Source organism: Schistocerca americana, chromosome 7 (genome assembly GCF_021461395.2).
Source record: "Schistocerca americana isolate TAMUIC-IGC-003095 chromosome 7, iqSchAmer2.1, whole genome shotgun sequence".
Classification (NCBI taxonomy): Eukaryota; Metazoa; Arthropoda; class Insecta; order Orthoptera; family Acrididae; genus Schistocerca; species Schistocerca americana.
The window spans coordinates 180,811,133-180,830,863 of record NC_060125.1 but is presented as its reverse complement, the minus strand read 5'-3'; positions in this window follow the sequence as shown (position 1 = coordinate 180,830,863).

The window sequence follows — 19,731 nt, the reverse complement described above, 5'->3', positions numbered from 1 at the left end:
TGCCAAGTGCAGATGAGAAGAGGGTTAAGATGTGCAAGGTGAACCACAGGGCTATCTTACCATGGTGTGAATGACCAAACCTTGAGTGCATGTCTTCCTTCATTTTCCTATTTGGTCAAATATTGTCAAACACTGTAATATTCAAACGCATCTCATGCACGTATGTTGCACAATTTGAGCAACTAGCCATACACAAGCCCCCATTCTCAGAAATGATAACTTCACAAAGGTACAAGTACCACATTGGAACTACCAAATAAAATTATCAAACGTACCTACGTTCTGTATTTTAGTTTAAAAAACCTACCTGTTACCAACTGTTCGTCTAAAATTGTGTGCCATATGTTTGTCACTATTACAGCGCCATCCATCAAAAAGCGAAAAAAGTGGTCCAACTGAAACATTCACACGATTGTGTAATAAAAAATGGGGGTTCCTATTTAAAAAAACGCAGTTGATATCCGTTTGACCTATGGCAGCGCCATCTAGCGGGCCAACCAAAACGCCAACTGGTTTCCCCCTTCAAGCTGGACGAGTTTCGTTCTTTGTAGTTTTTTCGTTTGATACATATTTCGTGAGATATTTGGCCCCGTCACTATCAATGGACCACCCTGTATATATTAGTGAGAAGAAACTGTAAGTTGAAACAGTTCACAACATTTTACACCTAAATTTCTGGAAGCTGGAAGCACAACTGAATGGTGCACCGGTGAGTCGTTTACTCGTGTAGGCCCCCGCTGCAGTGGCAGCTGTGGGTGTGCCACAGACGTCCTCGCAGTATTGCGCGCGGCACGGCAAGGGCGGGATCCGATTAGTGGCGGCGGGTGCTTTCGTTCGACTGCACCTGAGCCCACGTGGTGGAAGGCCACATGTGCGCGGATTTGCAGGCGGCGGCTCAGCTGCCACACTGCAGCGACCCGCAGCTGCAGTAACAGGTGCGAGGCGAGAAAGCGTACAATCCCACCCTGCGATCTGCCCCGTGGCCGCGAGTACCAAACACGCACTGGCTGGCACCGTAGAGTCGGCCAAACAGGATCTCTGGCCGCTGTCCGCGCTGTTGCCAGCTTTCACTGCCAAACGCTAACGCCTGCAGGGGAAACACTGGTCTTCTATAGAGCTGCAACAGAAGTGAGGCGTTACGACAGAGGCGTACACAAGATTAATTTAGACAAAGAAAGTTGTAACTATTGTGAAATCATTTCTGTAAACATGAGACTAAATATACAGTTTTCAAAATCAATGTTTCATGGAAGTCTGCCGGCTTTCATGGCCGTTGTCACTAAAGTTAATATCTTCTGGGTTATCAGGAAGCATCATGTTTCTTCTAAATGTTCGACGTTTCGACTCCTCTGCTGGGATCTTCCTCAGGATCTTTTGGTGTCCACTACTGCTAGAACACTGTCAGAGGCGAGTGTCGAGTCCACTTATAAGTGGAGTTAGTGCAACAGGACCGTGTTTTAACCATTCGGTGGAAATGCGCGCAATGTGGTATATCTCCAAACTAGATACAGATATTACAGTCCAAAGCAGATCCACGTTCATTCAAATCAATCAGACCAACATGCTATCATCGTTATTCTGTACCATCCAACAGAGAAAAATTACGAACTATAAAAGTTCCACTAACCTTACCCAATATAGAACTCACCTATACGCCACTGCAAGCGCGATGACGCATGACTGCGATATGGATCCGGCGCAAAGAGAGAGAGATGTGCGATGCTCTCCAGAATAGCATTCCTAACGGTATACCCCATCAGCGTCATAAGTAAGTTAGCAATAGGTGCTTGGGAGGCAGTGCAATCCCCATGTACACGTTTGCTTGACAGATGTGCTGTTTACAGAGTTAGTGACGGAATGACTTGTAATTTTCACCATGTCAGACGCTGCTGCTATGCATCTATCTGTCTCCTTGTAAGAGGTATTCGCCATTACTAACGATCATTTTATGTAGGGCTGATGTTAACAGTGGGCACTATACATCTCCGGAAAGCTGTATTGTACTCGTATCACACAGAGCCAATGATTTAAGGAAGTAGTTTTTTTTTCGTTTTACGGTTCGATAACATAGTTTATCGTAGAGAAACAGGGAAGTAGGATGTATGTCCTGCGCTTGAAACATATTTCTTAGATGGGAATAATATTAACAGCGCTACATTCGATACGACTGGTAGGTTGGAAATGGAAGCGACCTAACATTATAGACCGTTTTAAGTGCAGATCTTTGTAGCCTTAGGAGTGCATGTGTTTATGTTCCCACTTACCAGTACCTTCCAGGTATCGATCTCAAGCTCTAGAACAATACTTCAGAGTTGATAGCTTGGTTGATTTACATAAAAATGCGTCGAAGGCCATCCGTCTGGAGCTCCATCGCGCATAAAAATCATTCGTTTCTTGTTCTTCTTAAGCGTCTGCTATTTCATCACGACACTTTGAAATCTTTTGCTATACATGGATAAGGAGTGCTAGGCTCCTATATATGAGTGCATCTCGAGAAATCTCATGCACTTGGATGGGTGAAGACTCGGAAAGCTCTATTCATTCACCAGACTTGGAGTGTAGCGGTATACCTCTGATCAGTTGTAGATCACTTCGGTAACGGTGCTGCAGGGTGAGTTGGTCAGTGACAATGTGATGAGGGTCTTTCACACTCTAATTTTACCCTAAGACAGCGATAATGCTCTGTGACTCTCATATGCAGAGAGACAGATCGTAAATTAAGCACTGTGCTCGAGGTGTTAGAAATATGTAGAGCACTGTCTGGTATACTTCGATGATTTATGTGTTCGAGAATTAACATTGAATGGACGTACTTTGCAGTCATCTATCTGCATTCACAATTATGCTCGCAAAGTAGAGAATGGGCGGTTTAGCTACGATACTGAAATTGGAAAAAGATGCTGTCACATCATCGGCTGGTGTTGAAATTACTGTAAAATTGGTAAAATTGTTCGCGGTATCAACTGTGATCCTTATTATTACAATACATCAGTGGTGTCTTTTCCATCCCATCCGTGCATTGGCATGCTGTTGGTTATCACATAATGATTGACTGACAGTGCTTATTTGAGTTGGAGAAAGAGTTCTGTGGATGAGTTAAACTTTCTGGGGGTTGTTAGCACCGAAACAGTGATTGCGTACATGAGTGCAATATGCGTAATCAGTTGAAAGGGAACGCAGAGCCATAATCTATTGTGTCACTGTGACAGATGAGTTTAAATGTAGAGGTCGTCAAACACTTTTGGACATCAGTTTGGAAACTTTCCACAACGCAGCCGAACTCTTCTAGTTTCCTTAAGTTGTAACTGTCTTTTATTTACTATTGTCCAGTGTGCGGCATGTTATGGTAGCCGTCATAACGACATGATTTACACCATGCAATGTCTAGGTTTCTGCGAGAGGCCACGGATCAGAACGTCTTAATGTCAGTTTGGAACCTGACACAGATCTCGAAATCGTGGCAGAAAGAGAAAACGTTTGGCATTGTACAAAAGCGTGTTAGAAAACAGTGTTTCACACAACTAAACAAAGCCAGAGGGAGCGTCTCTTGCGACTTACGGTATAGTCTGTGGGATACGACCATTCTTCTAGAGTATAGGTGATCAAACCTTAAAGTAACCTCTGCAGTGCCTGTATATTTAATAGGATCGTGCCACACGGGCAGTAGCAGCAGCAGCAGTTTGAGGTGTAAATTCAGTGACGGACGGGTATAACGTTAGGAATGCTATTCTGGGGAGCATCACACAACTCTCTCTCTCTCTCTGCGCAGGATCCATATAGCAGTTATGAATCATCGCGCCTGCAATAGCGTCTAGGTGAGTTCTATATTGGAGCTTTCATAGTTCGTAATTTTTCTCTGTTGGATGGTACAGAATAACAGTGATAGCATGTTGGTCTGATTGATTTGATTGGATGTGGATCTGCTTCGGACAGTAATATCTGTATCTAGTTTGGAGACATACCATATTGCAAGCATTTCCACCGAATGGTTAAAACACAGTCGTGTTACACTAACTCATGTCGTTCTGTTTCTACATGGGCCGCAGAAGGTGGTGCATATATCTTTCTCTGACTTATGCTCAGTTCCATCTTAAACTGGAAGCATCACATGCGGAAAGCTGTAGAAATGGGAGCAGTTGCATGATGCGTAAGGGCTGGCTAAGGCCACGCTGGAATTTTACTGTAGCAGCTAGATTCGGGAAAGGTGTCTCGTTTCGAGATATGAGAGTGCCAGAAATATGATTCACTTGTGGCTGTGATACAACACAGTTATCTGCTTGTATTAAAAGACTTGATTCCAAATCATGGACATTTCTAGCGAATATTGTAACACTACACTTCTGAGAAACGAGTGTATATTTTCTTATGACCTCAATCAGCACATCATCTACTACTACTGTTTGTGATCTTCTCAATCAGTCATCACCTAGAACTCAATGGATATATTATACTTAGTAGTAGGGGCTGCGTGATATGTTTGCGTTGAGCATCAGTCTTATAAAGTATGTGTTTGTATTCCTACATATGCAAAGGAAATGACTGCGTCCAGTCGTAAGGAATGTATGGATTTGACCTGAAGTACTGTGATGGCATGGGAAGAGTATTTCAGGTCACAAGAATGGTGCTGATATTTCTATTTTCAGAGCCACAGCCATCATCAGGGTGTACTTCCGATACTTCAGCCATTGTCGAATATTGTTCAACTGGGACCACGATTGTAACATTTTGTTGTAAGTACAGGGATATATACACAGTATGGTCAGAAAATGTCTGAAACGCTTGTAGGGATGTTGCAGGGCAGTTTGTACTGACATATGAATGTTACAAAAAAAAAAAAAAAAAAAAAAAATTCGATACGTTGCGCCGTTTCCGGGTTATTTAGCATTGAAGTTAGCCAATCAGACCGTCGCTCGCGTAAATTCAGGTTTCAGCTAACGAGACAAAGCACTCGTTGGGCAACACCGCCCCTGGCAGTCTGCATGAATGTGAGCGCGCGACGCCCCGATTGGCTAAATTCTGCCCTAAATAACTCGAAAACGGAGCAACGTATGGAATTTTTTTCTTAACATTTATGTCTCAGTACAACCTGCCCTGCAACATCCCTACAAGCATTTCACACATTTTCTGACCACCCTATACATATATACATGTCCGCCATCCAAGTTAGGCGCGATCCGAAGATCACCGAAATGCGTCGTCTGCGTTTTCGTTTAGCAGTTGTTTATTCTACAGCTGGTTATTAATTCTTGTGAAATAACGGAATGATAGCATTCTCTTGAGAGATGCTTTAATTACAAATGCAATTAAGTTAGCTGCCTAGTTTGTCTAATAGTAATAAACAGAAAATTATCATTTTGGTGAGCAACTTCTGAATACAGCAACCAATCGCGGAGAAGGATCACAATTTAGGCGGTCTTTCTCACGATACCCATGAACAAACCATCTGTCATCGTAGCTCACACCGTATTACTTCATCCTGCCACAGCTCCCTTCTCAACTGCTCTAAGAAGAGCTTCTAGTATCCGTATGTGACGGCTGCAAGGTCAGAAATATACAATATATCTGCCTGCCAGGAAGAGTGTTCAGGTTGACCATCCACTTCAGAAACGAACAGGTTGAACGAATGATTGTAGTGTTCCTTCCAGACGCTAGTCAGTTATTTCCCGAAGATGGGCCAATAAGCCGAAAACTAGTTTCAAATAAACAAAACTCAATAGAACAAAAACAGTCTACCTGTTATTCAACCTTAAATATGATGATTTAGTGCTGTTTCGCTGAAACAGAAGATAAAATACTTATTTGTGATTTACTGAGCGTGCTCCCCCTTGATTACTCACCTACTGCTCTTCTTCTCAAGCCACAGATAACGATCACTTGCGTCTTAGCATCAACACTCCAAAAAATATTGAACGGCAAGGCGATCTGGGTATCAGTAATAATCAGTTAAATTCATGTTATTCATGTGTAAATAAATTTAGCTGTTGTTATCCAAAAACGTGCATGCTTTACACATGAAGTTCATTTGCAGTTTTTTGTATTTTAAGAGTGGCTTATATACTTTACGACTTATCGAAAAGTCGAATTTATGGATATTTTTCTACTTAGAAGTCCCCTACAAGCTGGTAAAATACACTACTACCCGTTAAAATCCAACATTGTCAAGGTGTCATGCAGCAAATATCAAATTATCTTGCGTATACTACCTGCTTGGATGTGAAAATTCATAGGGTTCCAGTCTAATCACAGAATGAAAGTTTGGAGTAACATCATCCACATTTTTATACAAGGAAACATTAGACTGCGGGTTTATCACTCATAAATCACATTTGAGTGTAGGTTGGTTCGTGTAGTAAGAATACACACAAACTAATATATCTGGGAATTCGATAGTGGCATGGTCGAGGCGTATCGGGACAGCTATTCATCGGTTAGCGATATTGTGCTCTCGTTGGTCGCGATACCAAGACTGTGATGTAAATATGGAATTTGTGGGTTCTGAAGGGCCATACTTGACGGCATACAGATCTCAGCGGCCTCAGATCACTAGTACCCTAGACGACAGACATGTTTGCTCAGCTGTGCAGGATCCTAGTTCTACGTGAGAGACGTAGTTTGAACCAGGAAAGGGGCTTTGCTGGCACAAAGAAAAACGTCCACACGGGCCCCACGATGAAGTCTGTAGCACCATAGGAATTCAGCACAGAAAGCATTACTGTTGGTTCCCTTGATGTGTCAGCGGAGGGCAGTCCGCCAGACGGCAACACTGGACACAGGAGTGGCGCCATGTTGCCTTTTCAGATGACTGCCAGTTCTGCGTACAGCGCAACAGTGGAAGTAACCGTGTGTTAATGTTTCAAAGAGATCTATCGTTTTCAGATTTCTTTCGTCATTTTCATAAAGGTCCAGCACCTGGTGTGATGGTTCAGGATAGTGTTGAATATGCAAGGAGATCAGCGGTGTTGACATGATCCATGATTTGAATAGCAGCGGCTACGTTTATCATTTTTTATCGGCATTGGCTGTGCCCTATCTTCTGGGTATCTGTAAAGGTGTCTGTCAACAACATAATGCAGGACGGCATGCTGCACGTGCTCTCCCTACCTGTACTGTGTGTGTTTAACTGTTATGCTGGCAAGCACGTTCTCCACACTTCTTACCAACTGGAAACATCTGGTCATGTGTTGTCAAGAGACTGACTTACCACCATTCAACACACGCTGCGACTGATGAATTCCGAAATAGTTTTGAAGCAGCATGGAATGATGAACCTGCCTCTGACATCTAAGGTCAGTTCAGCTTGATATCCAATTGTGCATCTTGGACACCCCCAAATCGCCTACTAATTTAATCATGTTTTCTTCCTGCTGCACTCTGTATGCACAAAAAGTAGCCGTCTGCTGTGTGTAGTGGACTCCTGACCTATCCAGAGGAACCTGAAACCCCACCACCCTATGGCGGAAGTCGAGGAATCTGCAGCCCACATGGTCGCAGAACCGTCTCAGTCTACAATTCAGACCCTCCACTCGGCTCTGTACCAAAGGTCCACAGTCAGTCCTGTCAAAGATGCTGCAAGATGGTGAGCTCTGCTTTCATCCCGCTAGCGAGACTGGAAGTCTTCACCAAATCAGATGGCTGCCGGAATCCAGAGAGGATTTCCTCCAATCCATAGCGACACACATCATTGGTGCCGACATGAGCGACCACCTGAAGATGGGTGCACCCTCTACCCTTCATGACATCTGGAAGGACTTCCCACATCTGGAATGACTCACCCCCAGTAAGCACACGGAGTGCACATTGGTTTTCTTCCCCTCCCTTGCAGCTATATCCCTAAGGGGCCTCATTGTGCACCTGACGTTGGAGCTCCCAACTACCAGTAAGCCCACCCTCTCCGACTTCCCGGATCTTGCAGACTGCGGGCAACCTCTGGAACAGACCAAGCAGCCATGTCTGGCCAAAGATCAGTATCAGCCGGAGACAGAACCTGAAACCGGTTCATCAGGCAAACTGGAGAGGCCTTCCATTCAGCCCTCCGGAATATCTTTTGCCCCCTGCCACACCTTGGGACGCCCTTCCACTCTACCACGGGTGAGGGGTCAGCCTCAGTGTGGGCAGTATCCTGGGCAGCCACAGACGTAGTCTGATCGGGGATGTGTGGGACGAGCTGGCCGTCCCCAACAAACCCCCATCCAGACCCCACAGTGGTGCGCATTCGCATCAGTCTCTAGCTGCGTGACCAAAGCCAACACTGCCTGAAGCTGGGAGCGAAGGAATGCCAACTCAGCCCGCGTCTGAACACAGCAGTCGCAGTCCCTATCCATGCTAAAGACTGTTGTGCAAAGAACGTCTGAACTAATCTACAGAGAGCGCAAACAATTCGACACAAAATTTAAACGATTATTAAAATACAAGACTGCCTAGCAAATGCAGTAATGCTGCTACTTGCGCACTGCTGACACACTGCTCGGCGGCAGAAGGCCAACTGCACTGTCAGTAATGTACAAAGACTATTTGAAAGAAATAAACAAATGACAGACAACTACGCGACTTTACACGTCACAGGTATTAAAATGCTTATCTGCCCCTGCTAATTACGAAACTACACAGTGATTTGACTGATTTAACTAAACAAGTGCGCTAAGAACACTCAAATTTTCAACTTGACTACTGCACTTATATGAACGCTAAATAAGCCACTTGCTGCTACTTGCGCTCTGCTGACACACTGCTCGGCGACAGAAGGCTAAGCATTAACAAATTTGCTTTGCAGTACTGTTCAGCTGTTATTGTCACAGCTGGCGTCATCGTCGCCACTGAAGCCCCAAGGAAGTTTCACACCGTTCATCCTGTCACTACTGACTGCACTGCACCCTATGATGCAACGCCACCCGCTGATATTCTGTAGCACTTCCCTACATAACCCCAATGGACTACAACATGTAAATAAAGCGAACAACAACAACCATGACCTACAGCTACTCATATAACACATCCACCACAATCAGTGCTCTTACCAGCACCATCCCTAGCATCAGAACACGCACCTACGTTAATACCTTCAGTCACACACGTCGCCAGAACATCTGGAACGTTACTGCCTGCTATTGATGTATATAGATACATATCCCCAACAAATAGGCTAGTAAATCTCGTAATCAAAAGACATTACAGGTAGCGAAAAACTCCATGCAATAAATCTAATCTACCCACGTCAGTCATCACAAACATCCTCATGTTATCCAGACGGAACAGGAAAACTATAATACAGAAAAATCTGTTAAAACAAATAAAATACTACACACCCAACGGCTAACAACCTTCAGGAAAAATCCCACACTCATTCAGTCAACCAATTATAGTCTCTACACACAAATCTTCTGCCATCCCCAAAGCGCTCTTACTACTTACTGTTTTCCATCACCTACTCCAGAATTTCTTTAGCCACTACCACCCCCACTAGCAAAACAGCCTCACTTTCAAACTAAATGAAGCTTTGATTTTAATGCTTCTCATGTGGGGCCCTACCTATTTTGTGTCTGTAATGAGAATGGTGCTCTCTGGAAGTGGTTGAGATGCGGCGTTGCCAAGTCGTCATCGTCCTTGTTCATTTGTCTTCCTTCGCTAAAGAGACGCGTTCAGAGGACTATACCATGTGACTTGCACACACACACATTTACCTATGAAGTACACACTTTCACAGTTCTGACACTACCGCACTACTCACACTTATTTTCGTTTATATTTATTTTATTTATTTTATACCCACCTTTGGTGTAGGATGGCTGCGAAAAGGTTTTGCATTTCAGGCTTGATTTTAAGACAGTAAAAAAACACACACACACACACATTTGTTTTTGATGAAGATAAAGAGCAGAAGTTAAATATTTTGCAAGATGATCGGTATGTGAATAATTTACGTCTTATGAGGATGTTGCCCGCATCTCGTGGTCGTGCGGTAGCGTTCTCGCTTCCCACGCCCGGGTTCCCGGGTTCGATTCCCGGCGGGGCCAGGGATTTTCTCTGCCTCGTGATGGCTGGGTGTTGTGTGCTGTCCTTAGGTTAGTTAGGTTTAAGTAGTTCTAAGTTCTAGGGGACTGATGACCATAGATGTGAAGTCCCATAGTGCTCAGAGCCATTTGAACCATTTGAACCATGAGGATGTTGGTGGGGAAGTCTCCTTGTAATACTTTGAGAGTAAACGATTTGGTAGTGGACTCAATAGGACTTTAATTATGTTAGTTCTGAGTGCATGTGTGTGTATGTATGAAAACACTGATAATTAAAACTTCTGTGTGACGAAAATGAAACTGTAGTACGTGGATAATGGACATGAGAATTAGTATCTGTATGTGAATAGTTTGTAGTTTTAGATTACTGTGGTCTTTCTTCTGAATGAGTAGCCGATGGTGAACCCAAGATAGTTCTTGACGTAGTGGGATCGTAATACTTGTTATAGGTGAATGTGTTGGTTCTTGAGTGGTGCAGTGCTGGCGGTGGCGATAGCACGGATGATGCGAAACTTCCTTGGGTCTTCAGTAGCGTCAATGATTCCAGCTGTGACAATAACAGCGGAACAGTATTGCAAAACAGGTTTGTTAACGCTTATCAGCCACACATCTCAGTACAAGTCAACGATAAGGTATTATGCCCCACTGACCATTAAAATTTCAGTATGAAGATGGATAGCTAATGACTAAGTGATGACATTGCCAATGGGAACACCTCGTAATTTTCCGAAGAACTGTAGCCAGAGCCGTTGTAGAGCTAACAGAGTGGCGTCGTAACTTGTATCATAGTATGAAGTTGTAGAAGCGAAGGTGAAGGAAACGAAACAGTATGGGTAGGATGAGATGGACGTCGATGAAGGAATGTCACGGGCGTGTTGGAGGACGTACAAAGATGCAATCCCCTCGAGGCATCAGTCCATGTAAGGGTGAAGGAGTCAACATAGGGAATATCCTTCTTACGTGACTACAGATATCCTTGTTACATAACTTCAGGGGGGAGGAAGGTGTAGGAGTTGTTACAATGGGTGGTTAATAACAAAGAGAGGGGCTAGGCAGATGATTCGAAAGTGTTACTAGTGTCATTTAAGTAGACGGCCCGAATACCGTACATGATCATAGACTTTTTCTGCGTTCAGAGACAGGGAAAGTGAGGTTCGAGCGGTATTGTGTTTGGTTTTGTGCTCCAGAAAGATGAAAATATTACTATTAGCAGTGAAGCACGAACACAACCCAAACTTGATGGTAGAGAAAGAGGAAAAGAGGGAGAAAAAAGAGGGTGAGAGAGAGAGAGAGAGAGGGCATGGGGGTTGGGGGAAGGAGGGAGAGAGAGAGAGAGACAGACAAGAGATGTGAAAAAAAGTGAGAGAACTGCCATTTAAGGTGTTCCTGGAGGTTATAAGGAACTTATACTTAGGGTTATTTACGATTTTTAAATGACACGTGCACCCAGTATTCCGTGTTGTTTGGGAAAGGTATCTATTCCGAAGAATACAGAGAATACAGATGGATATAGATCCACTTATAACTGAATTGTTATCGCACAACTAGTTTCTCACGTCAACGTTCGAAAGAAATTTTGACAAAAAAGGTAAAAGTAAATACGTTATTGGAATCTGGAATAAATAACCTGACTCGATCATAAATTCACATTGCAAGTCACGAACGATCCCCAATTCACAGTGTGAACAAAATTTACTGTACAATTATCAATTGTTTACGAACTGTAAGTAATCATTGAATTGCAGTCATACGAAAACAGGGCCAAAGGCGCTGACTCGAGCTCAGGTGTAGAAACACAGTTAATACCATAAATTAAAGTCAATCAGAAAACCAGCAGAATTATTTGTACTAAACACATGTATGTAACAGTCCATTGTTTGCAAATCAATTCCCTTAATGAATAGGTATGCCTTATTCACTGTAATGCTATAAGTTACTGATTTTAGAGATACAAATGTTCGTAACTACTTGTTTTATATTATGGTAAGTTATTTCTGGAAAGTTCGTAAAGATTGACTTAGCAAGGAATAAGTAATTTTACACTGCACTGTTACGTGATTTCCAAATTTGAAGAGAATTTTGCAATGCACACAAGAAACATGACTTGCATTAGTTTGAAGTAATATTTTGACAACATTCAATTAAATTATTCTTTTACTCTCTTACTATCAGTCATTACTGTTTAATTAGTTGATATAACAAGCAACAAAAGTGACTGTTTGTAAATGACACTTTCGGATAGTTCTCTATTTTGTAAAATGCAATTCCTTACCTTAGTTACCGACAGTAAATAAGTCTATCCCTTTTAATATTTCCCTATTATTTCACTGGTGGTATTCTCAGAATCAATAATGCTAGTAAGATAGCTCCCTGTTAGGAAGATTAGTGTGATAAAGTTCAGTTATACTATAAGAGTTGCTGCGCTAAACACGTCACAAGTCAATTAAGAAAAAGTACTATCCCAGCTAGCCTCGTATAATCTACAGATGAACTAGGTCGCACCTTACTTTGATGAGCTGCTGCTGGTGCAATGTAAGACATTGGTCGTTGAAGATGTATGGCAACAGGCTCTTCGTTATCGTCGCTCCACACGTTTGGGTCCACAGTACTCTTCTTTAACACTTGATGACAATGTACTGTGACCATTTACAGCCACAGAATATTAATTATGCGAAAAATGTATTAGATACTGTCTTGTTATGTTACAAGATGTACGGTGTAGATGGATTCGACAACGTTGCTGAATATAGCTGTAAAGCCTTTAGGTGCTGAAAAAAGGGTTTGATTAAAAGACTCGCTAGTTTTCAGAAACAAAGGGATCTTTCATGCGATTGACAACTCTCGTGTATACGGTGGCCCTCGTATCATCGTATTTGGAGTTTAATGTAATGTACCAGTGTTCGCGTATCTCAGTTTTACATGATTTGCGAGAAACTTGTTTAATATATATCTGTGACGAAAGTCGAGAAGAATCGTATTCAAAACAGAGAAAAGCAGCCATTCCTACTGCAATGAATTCATCAAAGACTAAATTAAATTTGTTCAATTTTCCTTAAAAATAACACTCTTTGAAAAGTTGGTTTGATAATTTATGCGGCTGCTCCATATCTGCTATCGCAGGACGCCGCTGACCGTATGTCCTGCACCTCTCACACGTTTTGAATGGTTCCTATGTATCAGTTTGAAAAACATTTTCTCGACATCATAGCTTGCAATCATGTAGTTTTATACTTTAATCTCAGTGTATGGTTTCTTCCAGTAAGCTTTCCTGAAACCAGTTCACGTGGAAATCATAGTTTCAGATTCCTGCATTGAATGACATACTTTTTTCTTGTCACAGACAGTCTAAATTAAGTTATTTCCTTTCTAATTATAAGATGGTTGCGTTAATTTTTCTAGGCATAAGGGCAAATCTGAAAGAAAATTGTGAACACTCTCGCATATGGTTCAAAATGGTTCAAATAGCTCTGAGCACTATGGGACTTAACATCTGAGATCATCAGTCCCCTAGAACTTAGAACTACTTTAAACGAACTAACCTAAGGACATCACACACATCCATGCCCGAGGCAGGATTCGAACCTGCGACCGTAGCGATCGCGCGGCTCCAGAATGAAGCGCCTAGAACTCTCGGGATACTCTAGATTATTTTCTAAGATGTTCTCATTATCGAAATGGTGTGGTACTTTATAAGAGTCAAGTTTTCAACAGCCTCTAGAGTAAGCCTTACAGTTGGGTGATGTACAGCATTGTAACATCTCCTATCTGTAAAGATTATTCACATCAAGACATGCAAAGTAAGCTTGTCCAATTTTGTAGTCATAACTTGCCCTGAATCTGTTACTTAAAACGACGTCTGCAAAAACAATGCAAAATACCAGCGCTAATGCCTCTGTCAACAAACTAGAGTAGTTGAAATCAGTAATTATCTCCAATTCCTCTGTAGCAATTTTCAACGAAGCATCTCATTCCAAACCAAGTGAATTAATATGAGCCACAGGAACCCATTTGTATGTTTTAAGGGATAGGGAGCGGAAGTTGTCTAACACATTATCAAACGATACCTTGTCCATTTCCACATACAAATCAGGATGTCTCAAATTGTTTTAAAAATGGTTCAATTGGCTCTGAGCACTATGGGACTTAACTAATGAGGTCATCAGTCCCCTAGAACGTAGAACTACTTAAACCGAACTAACCTAATGACATCACACACATCCATGCCCGAGGCAGGATTCGAACCTGTAACCGTAGCGGTCACGCGGTTCCAGACTGTAGCGCCTAGAACCGCTCGGCCAGCCCTGCCGGCTCAAATTGTTTTACACTTGAATGCATTCCATACATTGCAAGCTCTCTGGCATTCAAATTCTCTTCGAACTTCATCTTTAAATAAACTTTTAAACTGAAAGGGAGGGCGTTTCATGTTTCGACTACACTGGTAGTTGGGAATGAAATTCTTACGTCTGGGACAAAATAATTAGCCATCTCCATCAGCTTCACACCCCTGTATGCCTGTCAGTCATCACAATAATGCTGGTTCTTATACAAGAAGCGATACATAAAATCACGTAATTTCAGTATTTGTTATCCCCAGCGGATAACTCGGTTGGCAAAGATTACCGTCTTGACAGGCTTATAAGGAGATGGAAGGCTGACGTGCAAAGAGCGAGTAAGGAAAATCTGAGATTGTTTTGGATCACTTACATCCAATTTTAATACTTGCAATTTATTTGGAACACGTTCAAGTCTTCTAAACACTGTACGAAATGAATGGATCTCAAGCAGGTGCACTAGTGGGTGTTTTAAAATACCAGTAGAGACAGAAATCAACTCTCGATTTATTACTTGACGAGAATGTCATATATACTGCCACAAGGCATTCATGAGGCTCTGAACGCACATAATTTTTATAAGCATCAGTACTCTATAATCAGACTTCTCATGAAAGTTCCAATCACGAACGATCACGTAAAGAAATTGAAAGGGTAACTGAATACTTGCAAATTAACACAGCCTGGTATTTGAATTGCAGGATTTTACGTTAAGGAAAGGACAGGAAGCAATAAAACCATTCACGTTTCTCTTCACGCAGAAAATTTGTAGTAACTACTAATTTCAAAGACCAGAGAGCAATCTGTAGTGTCAGGGATATGCACTGGCCTTGTGTGGGTGGTTCCAGAGTGAACACGCCAATCAAAATAAAAATCTTTAAATTATGTACTAAATGAATTTTCCGATTTGAACAGGTAACCACTTTACTGATTATAATAGGCCTGTTAACTAAACTGGATACATAGGTCCAAAATTTTCGGCCTCTTGACATTTGGAAGAGTGGCAGGCGAAACATGCAGTGTCTCAAACAAATTCATGCATGTAGACTGTCATTCAATTCAAGGCTTCGATATAACAACGAGTTCTGTTATCACATTGTATCGAGGGGCCATGGGGTGGACACAAGACAAAATGTGAACTAACTCTGAAAAAATCCGAGAAACAGGAAACCAATGGCAATTTCTCCTTCTGAACACGTGATGAAGTTAACGATCACGTAGCACCGCTATGAACACAAAGACACGTAGTGAAAAATAACCGAAAATTACAGTTCTCAAACTGGAATTTATAGGAGGGGTAATTCACGATCTACTGACATGCTACTGAGACTGCAGCATCTTATAGCAAGACAGGTATATTCGATAAAGCTACTACTGAAACGAAGGGTGTCATCTCAGTTTTTCAGCAACACATGAAATTTAGTAAATGTATTAGTAAAATGGGAAATAAGAGTAAAATTGCATAATGTGTACCATAATACTGCAGCTAAAAGACGTTATTAGCGACCGCCTATTATCAACTAAGTAAATCAATACATTTCTTCCTATTGAACAGTGGATTACAAAAACAAGCCAATCATACTTACAATCTGGATGTCAGCGACAGTGTGCCGGATCCTGTTAGCGCAGGGGCAGAGTGCATACTACTTCCTGGAAATGAACTTACCTAACCCTTATCCTATCAATGCCCGACAAACTCTCTGGATTCTACGACTTCCTACTACCAGGTTGGTAATGCAGACTTTCGGTTCTACGATCTCTGACTATTTAGAAGCAATTTTAAAACGTTCTTTTGCACGTACGGACATACACAGGTACGAAGCTTGCTGTGTACTGTTGGAAATGAAGATTGCTCTTATCTTCCCCAGTGGCTCTATGTGGTTGCGGCAGATCGAAAACCAAACACAAAACAAGACGCTGTCTCACACGTTAAGACACAAAATGCTCTGAACCCTCATGAAATGAATTCCGATGGCCCATTTCAAAACATTTCATTTGATGGTAAGTGATCCTCCAGTAAAAACGATTCATTGCTCACATATTCATATTGAAAAATTCCCTTATGAGTAACTGAATGATGTTCAGGAGCATCATTTAGTCCATCAAACGTCAGGTGAGATGCACGCTCCAGAATGAGCAAGTCAAAAAGTTTTGTAGCTCTATAAATCAGAAATTTTTACTGCATTGCCACTCTTGGTACAAAACAGTAATTATCTTTGTAAATTATTAACATTTATCCATTATTAGATGACAGCAAAGAAATGTTCAAAGATCAGAACGCTAATTCTTCTTCAGGACTTATTTCCATGTTTTTATTTTACAACAAAAAGTCAGTCTTAGAGTTTGCATACAGCTGTTTAGTGAACTGTTTCATGCATTCACTGCCGTTGTACAATTTAAATTCGTAATATCCTCGGTATTAGCCACAGTCTACGGAATGGGCAATGCTGAATGTTGTAAGGAGCTGCATCTGATAGGAACAGAAACAAGTGTCACTGCTATATCTGCTAGTAGCAACTGGTTCCAACATACGTTCTGCATCAGCATAAATTACAAATGGCAGCTTCATGTTGTTTCTAAACTTCTTGAATTATACGGACTCATTCTTGCTGCTGCACATGACAGTACTGACTGATTTAAATCCCGTGCAGTCAACTAAATGTGCAGCTAAATTTCTTTGGAATGAAATTCTGTAAAGAATAAGCAACATTATAAATATGTGCTAGTATGAAATAGAAAATAGTGGCATATACCTGTATCAGCAACCTGCAACATCAACAGTACATATATCTCGCGACAGTACTGCGTAATATTCAGCTGCAAAACTCGAAATTCTTTCTCAATTATATTGTTATCTATGACCATACATACATGATCAGAATATTAAATGCTACAGATGTTTACAGAGATGTCTCGGTTTTGTTTTTAGAAAATGTGAACGTCTTTTAGTTTACCAGGACACGGTATGTTGGCAAAGTTTAATTTGTTTGCACATGGGAAATATTTAGATACACGGTCTGCACTGTTATTTACAGGATACAGGCTTAAAGTGATCACTTGAAACAGGTCTTTTCATATGACTGAAAGTTTAGTACAGCATGCTCGTTTATTATCATCTTGGGAAGCTTTGCGTACATTCCGACATAAAAAGCATTATAATTTACATAACGTGGCAGTTGACCTATTTTCTTCGGCACCCATTAGGAATCTCTCTCTTGCAAAGTCACAAGTATCTTTAATGGCAATTCGATAACATGAGTCAAATACCAGGCATCACAGATTTTGTATGACAATAAATTCAAAGTTGTTTCTATTGAAGAATATTTGTTTTTTTTTCACTTCATTTGGACAAGAAAAATTTGGACACTAACAATAAAGTGATTTCAAATGGTTGGTCAATAATATGAAATACCTCCTCAGAAACGAGGAAACGGGCATCAAGAATTTTTCCAGCTTCCTTAAACCCACCCCTACTAGTTATGACGCGGGTATGTATTAGATTTATAAATGCTGTAGCGGCACCACCGTTTAGGATAGGAAAAGTTAGTTTTGTGCGATATTCTCATCACACGTCACAGCCAGCTGCTGGCCGGATTGCAGTACGTTACGCTGACCAGCGTTTTCGAAGTGGAATGGAGGCCACAGGGGCCATCGAACCGCTGAAAAACGTAAACGCAGCGGTTCAAATGGTTCAAATGGCTCTGAGCACTATGGGACTTAACTTCTAAGGTCATCAGTCCCCTAGAACTTAGAACTACTTAAACCTAACTAACCTAAGGACATCACACACATCCATGCCCGAGGCAGGATTCGAACCTGCGACCGTAGAAACGCAGCGGTTCGCATGTCGCAAGATATAGGCAGAAGGGGCCCAATGGCCCTACCGGAGTGTGGGGCGTACGTGACTCGGAGCGACGCGTTGGCGGACCAGAGGCGCACAGCCGAGCGTAAATAGGTGTTGTTTTCTAACGAGATTCGTTCAAGTGTAGCAGCTCCTCTGAACGGCGGGGCGTGTCACATTGCCGGGCAACATGCGGCAACAGATGGGGCTACCGCTCCCAGTCCACTGTGGGTCGTTGATCCGACCCTCTGAGGCCGACGCTGGGTCCGCAGCCAGCCAGGACCGCCACTCTTCGGCTCGCTACCGCGGACAGTCGTCTCGTCTCCGGACAACGCCACAGGTTCGGATGCTGGAACGGAGGCGGTCGTTGCCTCCGTGTTACCAGATATGCCAGCCGAGGAAGAAGCAGTAGCGGGGCCGGCCTACGGCTCCCGGCGGAGCAGTGCGGGAGTCAGCCGCTGAGTCGGCTGCTGGCGCAGCCATCCTGACGTAATCGGTACTCTACAGCTGGCGAACAAGGCTGGTAAGACACGGCGTTGTGTTGCACGGGTCGCTGGGGCAGTGACCTCAGCAATGTGGGGCCTGTGACTCAGATCGAGGTGAACGAAGCTCCGTAGTGGAAGCAAATTAATCGTTTGAAAAGCTCGGACGGGTTTTAATACGGCACCTTCTGGCACCCACCCACTACAATGCAGACTCAGTAGCGGCCTGCTTAAGATCATTAGTTGCATCTACAGGGCTATTACAAATGATTGAAGCGATTTCACAAATTCACTGTAGCTCCGTTCATTGACATATGGTCACGACACACTACAGATAATACGTAGAAAAACTCATAAAGTTTTGTTCGACTGAAGTCGCAATTCAGGTTTCTGCCGCCAGAGCGCTCGAGAGCGCAGTGAGACAAAATGGCGACAGGAGCCGAGAAAGCGTATGTCGTGCTTGAAATGCACTCACATCAGTCAGTCATAACAGTGCAACGACACTTCAGGACGGAGTTCAACAAAGATCGACCAACTGCTAACTCCATTCGGCGATGGTATGCGCAGTTTAAAGCTTCTGGATGCCTCTGTAAGGGGAAATCAACGGGTCGGCCTGCAGTGAGCGAAGAAATGGTTGAACGCGTGCGGGCAAGTCGACGAATAAAGCAAGCAGGGAGCTAAACGTACCACAGCCGACGGTTTGGAAAATCTTACGGAAAAGGCTAAAGCAGAAGCATTACCGTTTACAATTGCTACAAGCCCTGACACCCGATGACAAAGTCAAACGCTTTGAATTTTCGTCGTGGTTGCAACAGGTCATGGAAGAGGATGCGTTCAGTGCGAAACTTCTTTTCAGTGATGAAGCAACATTTTTTCTTAATGGTGAAGTGAACAGACACAATGTGCGAATCTGGGTGGTAGGGAATCCTCACGCATTCCTGCAGCGAATCCGCAATTCACCAAACGTTAACGTGTTTTGTGCAATCTCACGGTTTAAAGTTTACGGCCCCTTTTTCTTCTGCGAAAAAAAACGTTACAGGACACGTGTATCTGGACATGCTGGGAAATTG